Source organism: Gossypium hirsutum, chromosome D10 (genome assembly GCF_007990345.1).
Source record: "Gossypium hirsutum isolate 1008001.06 chromosome D10, Gossypium_hirsutum_v2.1, whole genome shotgun sequence".
In the NCBI taxonomy this organism is placed as follows: Eukaryota; Viridiplantae; Streptophyta; class Magnoliopsida; order Malvales; family Malvaceae; genus Gossypium; species Gossypium hirsutum.
In genome coordinates, this window is record NC_053446.1 from 6786847 (window position 1) to 6795497 (window position 8651).

Sequence of the window (8651 nt, forward strand, 5' to 3'; positions counted from 1 at the left end):
CAATCGAACCACGGATGGACCTTCGATCGAAGAGTTGATCACTGCTGCACCAAGCTTGAAAAACTGATTTTTCTATTCTCTTTCTCTCTGTTTTAATTTGAGATTTTTTTTTTGTTTAGCTCTACAAAAATTTCTGCCCACATCACCCGTTAAAAGCCCCCCAAAAATGGCTTTTGACAAAACCAAAAAGAGACAATAAAATGTGGCAGAAATTATGGGTTTCCCACATAGTGGGACCCATACCCAACAAATCTCCCCCTCCAACTATGTGGGGAATGCCTCCATGCCGGAGGTCAAACAACATGCTTCAAACTTTCCTCTTGGTGAGGCATTCGTCAACATATCAGCACCATTATCATTAGTGTGTATCTTCTCAAGCTCTAACAGCTTAGCTTCAAGAACATCTCGTATCCAATGGTACCTCACACATCAATATGCTTAGATCTAGCATGAAAAGTTGAGTTCTTACCAAGATGAATAGCACTCTGGCTATCACAGTACAGGACATACTTCTCCTGAGTAAAACCAAGCTCATGCACAAACTTCTTCATCCAAAGCATCTCCTTACACGCTTCGGTTGCTGCAATGAACTCTGATTCGGTGGTGGACAATGCAACACACTTTTGCAGTCTCGATTGCCATGCCACAGCTCCCCCTGCATAAGTGATTAAGTAACCTGAAGTAGATCTCCTCGAGTCAATGTCTTCGGCCATGTCTGAATCTGTATACCCAACAAGAACAGGTTTCTCATTGCCGAAACAAAGTTTCATGTTGGAAGTGCCACGAAGATATCTCATAATCCACTTCACTGCATTCCAATGCTCTCTGCCTGGATTAGAAAGAAACCGACTAACTGTACCAACGGCATAAGCCAAGTCTGGTCTCGTGCAAACCATTGCGTACATCAAACTACCCACGGCTGAAGAGTAAGGAATTTTCTGCATCTCTTCCTTCTCCTTTTCTGTGGAAGGACTATGCTTAACACTCAATCTAAAGTGCATAGCAAAGGGAGTATTCACCGCTTTAGCTTTGTCCATACTAAACCTTTGAAGTACTTTCTCAATGTACCTCTCTTGTGATAACCATAATTTCTTGGCCTTTCTATCACGTGTCAGTCTTATGCCAAGAATTTGCTTTGCTGGCCCCAAATCCTTCATTGCAAAGGATTTACTCAACTCTTGTTTCAACTTCTCAATTCTAGAAGCATTCTGACCAACAATAAGCATATCATCAATATAGAGCAAAAGAATAATAAAATCATCACCAGAGAATCTCTTAACAAACACACAATGATCAGAAGTAGTCTTCTTGTAGCCTTGCTCCCCCATAACAGACTCAAACTTGTTGTACCATTGCCTTGGAGCTTGCTTCAAACCATACAAGCTCTTCTTCAATCTGCACACATAGTCCTCTTTCCCTTGTGCAACAAAACCCTCTAGCTGCTCCATGTAAAGCTCTTCTTCCAAGTACCATGAAGAAAAGCAGTTTTCACATCCATTTGTTCAACCTCTAGGTCATAACAAGCTGCCAAACTCAGTATAGTTCTGATAGAGGACATCTTCACAACCGGAGAAAATATTTCTTCAAAATCAACCCCCTTTTTCTGAGTATAACCCTTGACGACCAATCTAGCTTTGTATCGTGGAGATGAAGACTTCTCTTCTTGCTTCAACCTGTAAACCCACCGATTCTTCAAAGCTCTTTTGCCCTTAGGCAGTTTCACCAATTCAAAAGTATGGTTCTCATGCAAGGATTGAAGTTCGTCTTTCATCGCTTCAACCCACTGATCTTTGCATTCACTCTCCATAGCCTCTTCATAACATTCAGGTTCTCCCCCGTCAGTCAAAAGAACATATTCATCAGGAGAATACCTGACAGAAGATCGTCGATCTCTGGAAGACCTTTGAAGTGGAACTGCTGGTGGAGCTATAGGTGCTTGTTGTTGATCATTCACAACATCATCCATGGGAGTATCAAAGTCACCTATAGTCTGATGGTCACCACTAACATCACCATGCACATCATCTTGGATAGGATCTGGTGAAGAGTCTAGGGGAACCGGATTCACATCGATCAAGTCACCACTACCTTGTGAATCCACTTTCTCCGTCTTATCAATGCCATCAATGGTCTGATCCTCAATGAAGACAACATCTCTGCTTCTCACAAGTTTCTTCTGAACTGGATCATAGAGTCTATAACCAAACTCACCATCTAGACCATAACCAATAAAAATGCATTGTCGAACCTTGGCATCCAACTTGGATCTTTCATCCTTTGGAACATGAACAAATGCTTTACAACCGAACACACGTAGGTGATCATATGACACGTCTTTACCAAACCAAACTCTATCTGGCACATCACCTTTCAAAGGAACACTAGGAGACAGATTTATCACATGTGTCACTGTATTCAAAGCTTCAGCCCAAAATGATCTTGGTAACTTTGCATCTGACAACAAACATCTTGTAACAGCCCGATTTTGGGCCTAGTCGGAATAGTGGTTTCGGGACCACAAATCCGACGAGGGAAAATATGGTTATTATTATATTTTTATGGTCTACAATTTCACGGAAAATTTTCGTAAAAATTTCGTTCGAAAATTTCGACGTTTGGGCACTCAATTTAGTCAAAAGGACTAAATTGTAAATAGTGCAAAAGTTGAGTTCTATATGTAGAAGTATCTAATTGATATGAAATTTTAAATTGGAGGTCTTTATGTGGTAATTAGACCATTAGTTAGTTGATGGACAAAAATAGACATAAGAAATGAGAGAAATAGATTTTTTTTAAGTGGGGGCATATTAGTCATTTGGTAATAAAAAAATAAAATGGGAAAAAGATGACAAAAATCATCATCTTCCTCATTAGTTGCTGCCGAAATTTGAAGGAAGCCATAGCTAAGGTTTCTTTGCTTTCTCAAGCTCATAATCAAGAAAGACGTGAGATTATCTCAAACGAGGAAAAGAAAAGATAGTGGAGTGAAGTGCAATATTACGATATTTTGCACCGAGGTAAGTAAACACGTGACTTGATGTATTATTTTGACATTAATTGATATATGTTGAGATTTATTTGGAATTAAAATAAATGTTTGGTCATATCCTAAAAATGTTGTTAAATCGGGAAAGGTGGTAAAGGGTTGCAATATATGATTTATGGGTTGAACACTCGGAATAAGCCGAAGTATGTTGTACATAAAGGGGTTGCTGTGTGCTGATTCCCCGATTCATTGGTGGTGCTATGTGCGATATCCACCGTATCTTTGAAATGTGAAAGGGGTTGCTATGTGCTGATTCCCCCGAGGGGTTGCTAAGTGCTGATTCCCCAGTTCATTGGTGGTGCTAAGTGCGATATCCACCGTATCTCTGAAATAAAAAGGGGGTTGCTATGTGCTGATTCCCCCAAGGGGTTGCTAAGTGTTGATTCCCCGATTAAGTGGTGGTGCTAAGTGCGAGATCCACCAATAACGGTTAACATTCCGAGTGCTCAACGAAAAAGTGTGGAAGGTGAATATTGCCATATGGTGGAAATTTTTATGGGGCAAATATTGAGTTGGATACTAAATCGATCCATGTATGAGATGGGAGAAAATATCAAAAACGAAAAAAGGAACGATTTAGTTATAAACTGTGTTGAACAACAGCAGATGGGTAACTTTGAAAAATCACCATAAATGGTGGAAAATGAATGGGAAGCTGAATAATATATGAAATTGAAGCTGAATGTGTCTATTTTCATATGAAATAAATAGAATAAGCAAAAGAGTTGTATTTTTGGAGATATCTGAATTTTACTGAAACAGGGCTGGATTGATTTCGGGATCCCCTGTTCTAACTTTGGAAAATCACCAAAAATTGTACAAAAATAATTATGGTGTGAAATTTATATTCCTTGATTCCTTATTGACTCTATTTTTAATAAAAACAAGCGAAACCATTTTTAAAATTTTGTACAGAGAGTTAAGTGAATTTTTTTGAGGAAGGGTCAGAACCGTTGGGCAGTGAAACAGGAGAAGTTTTAATGAATAAACTGTACTAATTGGCTGGGTAAAAAATTCTGAAATTTTTATGGTGAAATGGTATATGAGTCTAGTTTCAGGGAAAATTTACGAAACTCAATTTGGAGCCCTGTAGCTCCGGATAAAAATAAATTAGCGACTATGACGCAGAAAAACAGTTTGCTGGAAATTGCCTAAACAATGAAGTTATTAATGAATAAGTTTATATTTTGGTGTAGTTATGTGAGTAATTACTTATTTATCATGTGTTTACTTACTAAGCTATATGCTTACTCGATTTTATTTTTCCCTTGATTATAGTGACTTCCGACAACTCGGAAATTTGGAACGAAGTCAGACAATCATCCACACTATCCTTCACACTTGGGGTATTTTGCTACTATCGTTCCGGAAAATTATGGCATGTATAGACGACCTATGAAATATGGAATCATCATGTAAATATATGTTATGGTTTGATTTAAAATGTGGTGTTCATTAATAGTTAAATTGTGAGTATTATTATAAATGAGTTTGGTTGATATATATATATTGGATTGTGATTTAAATTTGCAGGAGGTTTAAGCAAAATTAAGCAGAAATGCTGTCGAAATTTTTTTAAAAAACTTAGTACCTCATACTCTGTTCCGAGCCGGAATACGAGTAAGGGGTGTTACATTTTAGTGGTATCAGAGCTACGGTTTAGTCGGTTCTCGGACCAATAAAATATGTGTGAAAGTCAGTCTATACATGCCATCAATATATTGTGATAGTGTGATGATTTCTGACAATTTAAAATTTTGTTTTATATAGTAAATGGATCCTAATCGAAGTATGGCAGATGATGTTGAAAGTAACACGCCGGTTCCCGCACAAGGGACCGCGCATGAAGAGAGTAGACATGAGACACATGGACAGGATGAGGCTCGAGAAGCCTTCCTCCGAATGATGAGTGATTGGTATACAGAATATGTCCGTGTAAATCCGAATGTTCCACCTCCTCCACCCCCTCCTATTCCTCCGCCGGTCCCCGTAGCTCCACGAAGTGCTGAATTGGTGAGATCAAGTAAACCACCTGTTGATAGAATTCGAAAGCATGGGGCTGAAGATTTCAGGGCCAATGTTGATGATGATCCGGAAAAAGCCGAGTTTTGGCTTGAAAATACTATCCAGGTATTTGATGAATTATCTTGTACTCCTGAGGAATGTTTGAAATGTGCTGTGTCTTTATTGAAGGATTCGGCATACCGTTGGTGGAAAACATTAATAACGGTGGTTCCAAAAGAAAGAGTTACTTGGGACTTCTTTCAGGAAGAATTCAGAAAGAAATATGTAAGCCAACGGTTTATTGATCAGAAGCAAAGAGTTTCTCGGATTGAAACAGGGCCGAATGTCAGTAGCAGAACATGAACGGGAGCTTGTCCGGCTTAGTAAATATGCCCAGGAATGTGTGCCTACGGAGGCTATTATGTGTAAAAGATTTGAAGAGGGGCTAAATGAAGACATCAGATTACATGTTGGAATTTTAGAGTTAAAAGAATTTGTGGTATTAGTTGATCGTGCTTGCAAAGCTGAAGAGCTGAGTAGAGAAAAGAGAAGGGCAGAGATGGAAGCTCGAGATGTAAGGAAGAGGTCAATGGGCAGAACATTTCAATCTCACCCGAAGAAGTTTAAAGGGATGGATCCACGACTAACCGGTTCAGTTGGGTATTCACGCAGAGACCGAGGGAGGTCATATTCCGGAACTACAACTCGAGCTACCTCAGTGGCAAGTGTGGGTAATGTAGGAAACACCAGACCTGAATGTCAACAGTGTGGCAGGCGACATACTGGTGAGTGTTGGGGATTTAAACGAGCTTGTTTCAGATGTGGTTCCCAAGAGCATTATGTAAAAGACTGCCCTGAGAGAATAGAAGAAGAAAGATTACAAAGAGCTGGATCGGGTGATGTTGTCAGTAGAGGCAGACCACCGAGAAATGTGGGAAGCAAAGCCAGTGGTAAGAGTGTGATAAAAGATGCAGCTGGAGGATCAGAAACTAGAGCGCCTGCCAGGACTTATGCTATACGCGCTCGAGAGGATGCCTCATCTCCCGATGTGATTACTGGTACATTTTCTCTTCATGATATTGATGTTATTGCTTTGATTGATCCCGGCTCTACTCATTCATATATATGCATGAATTTGGTGTCTAGTAAGAAATTGCCTGTTGAAAACACTGAATTTGTAGTTAAAGTATCAAATCCTTTAGGCAAATATGTCTTAGTCGATAAGGTTTGCAAGAATTGTCCCCTGATGATTCAAGGTCACTGTTTCCCGGCTACTTTGATGTTGTTACCATTTGATGAGTTTGATGTTATTTTGGGGATGGATTGGTTGATATTGCATGATGCCAAGGTAAATTGTAGACAGAAAATTCTTGAATTAAATTGTGAAAACGGTGAAATTCTCCGGGTTGAAACAAAGGAGCCGAATAAGTTGCCTATGGTGATTTCGCACATGTCTGCTCAGAAATACTTGAGAAAGGGATGTGAAGTTTATCTTGCTTATGTGCTGAACACGGATATTACTGGGTCAAAGCTTGAATCAGTGCTAGTAGTTTGTGAATTTCCAGATGTATTTCCAGAGGAATTGCCTGGGTTACCTCCGATTAGAGAAGTTGAGTTTTCTATTGATCTGTTACCTGGTACTGCACCGATTTCTATTGCACCGTATCGAATGGCTCCGACTGAGTTGAAGGAATTAAAAGCTCAGTTACAAGAGTTAACAGATAAAGGATTTGTGAGACCGAGTTTTTCTCCTTGGGGTGCTCCTGTGTTATTTGTGAAAAAAAAGGACGGCTCTATGAGACTTTGTATTGACTATCGTCAGCTCAACAAGGTGACTATAAAGAACAAGTATCCTTTGCCGAGAATTGATGATTTATTTGATCAATTAAAAGGGGCAACAGTGTTTTCTAAGATTGATTTGAGGTCTGGTTACTATCAGTTAAGAGTTAAAGAGTCTGATGTGCCGAAAACCGCCTTTAGAACAAGGTATGGACACTATGAATTTCTGGTAATGCCTTTTGGGTTAACAAATGCTCCAGCTATTTTTATGGACTTGATGAACCGAATTTTTCGGTCGTACTTGGATAAGTTCGTGGTGGTGTTCATAGATGATATTTTAATCTATTCTCGGGATGAATCTGAGCATGCAGAACATTTAAGAACTGTGTTGCAGATTCTGAGAGAAAAGAAATTGTATGCTAAATTCAACAAAAGTGAATTTTGGCTTCGTGAGGTTGGATTCTTCGGACATATAGTTTCAAGTGAAGGTATTCGGGTTGATCCAAGCAAAATTTCAGCAATTGTTGATTGGGAGCCACCAAAGAATGTGACAGAAGTTAGAAGCTTTCTGGGCTTAGCTGGGTATTACAGACGCTTTGTCAAGGGATTTTCGATGATTGCTTCTCCTATGACTAAGTTACTGCAGAAGAATGTCAAGTTTGAATGGACCAATAAATGTCAACAGAGTTTTGAAAAGTTGAAGGCATTATTGACTGAGGCGCCAGTGTTGGTGCAACCTGAGTCCGGGAAGGAGTTTGTAATTTACAGTGATGCATCGTTGAATGGTCTTGGGTGTGTGTTAATGCAAGAGGGCAAAGTAATAGCTTATGCTTCGAGACAATTGAAACCGCATGAGAAGAATTATCCGACGCATGATTTAGAATTGGCTGCCATTGTTTTTGCTTTAAAAATTTGGCGTCATTATTTGTATGGTGAAAAGTGCCGAATCTTCACTGATCATAAGAGTTTGAAGTATTTGATGAGCCAAAAAGATTTGAATTTGCGGCAACGAAGATGGCTCGAGCTAATCAAAGACTATGAGCTAGTGATTGATTATCACCCCGGGAAAGCTAATGTGGTTGCTGATGCCTTGAGCAGAAAATCTTCATTTGCTTTGAGAGCTATGGGTACGATGTTAACTTTATCTGATGATGGCTCAATGTTGGTTGAATTGAGAGCTAGACCATTATTTCTTCAGCAAATTCGAGAATCTCAAAAGAATGACAGTAAATTGCAAGCCAAGAGAGCTCAGTGTGAAGCAGGTGTTGACTCAGATTTTCAAATTGGTTCAGATGATTGCTTGATGTTCCGGGATAGAGTATGTGTACCAAGAAATGATGAGTTAATTCAGACCATTTTATGTGAGGCACATAGTGGTGACTTGTCAGTTCATCCGGGTAGTGTGAAAATGTATAATGATTTGAAGAAGTTGTATTGGTGGTCAGGCATGAAAAAGGATATCTCGGAATTTGTATCAAAGTGTTTAATCTGTCAACAAGTGAAGGCTGAGCATCAAGTACCATCGGGTTTACTTCAACCGATAACGATTCCAGAGTGGAAGTGGGATAGTATTACGATGGATTTTGTGACAGGATTGCCTTTAACTCCAAAGAAGAAAGATGCTATTTGGGTAATTGTTGATAGATTGACAAAGTCGGCTCATTTTATTCCGATACGCATTGATTACTCACTTGACAGGTTGGCAGAATTATATGTTGCTGAAATAGTGAGATTACATGGGGTGCCTAAATCTATTATATCGGATAGAGATCCGAGATTTACTTCGAGGTTTTGGATAAAGTTGCAGGAAGCCTTGGGTACA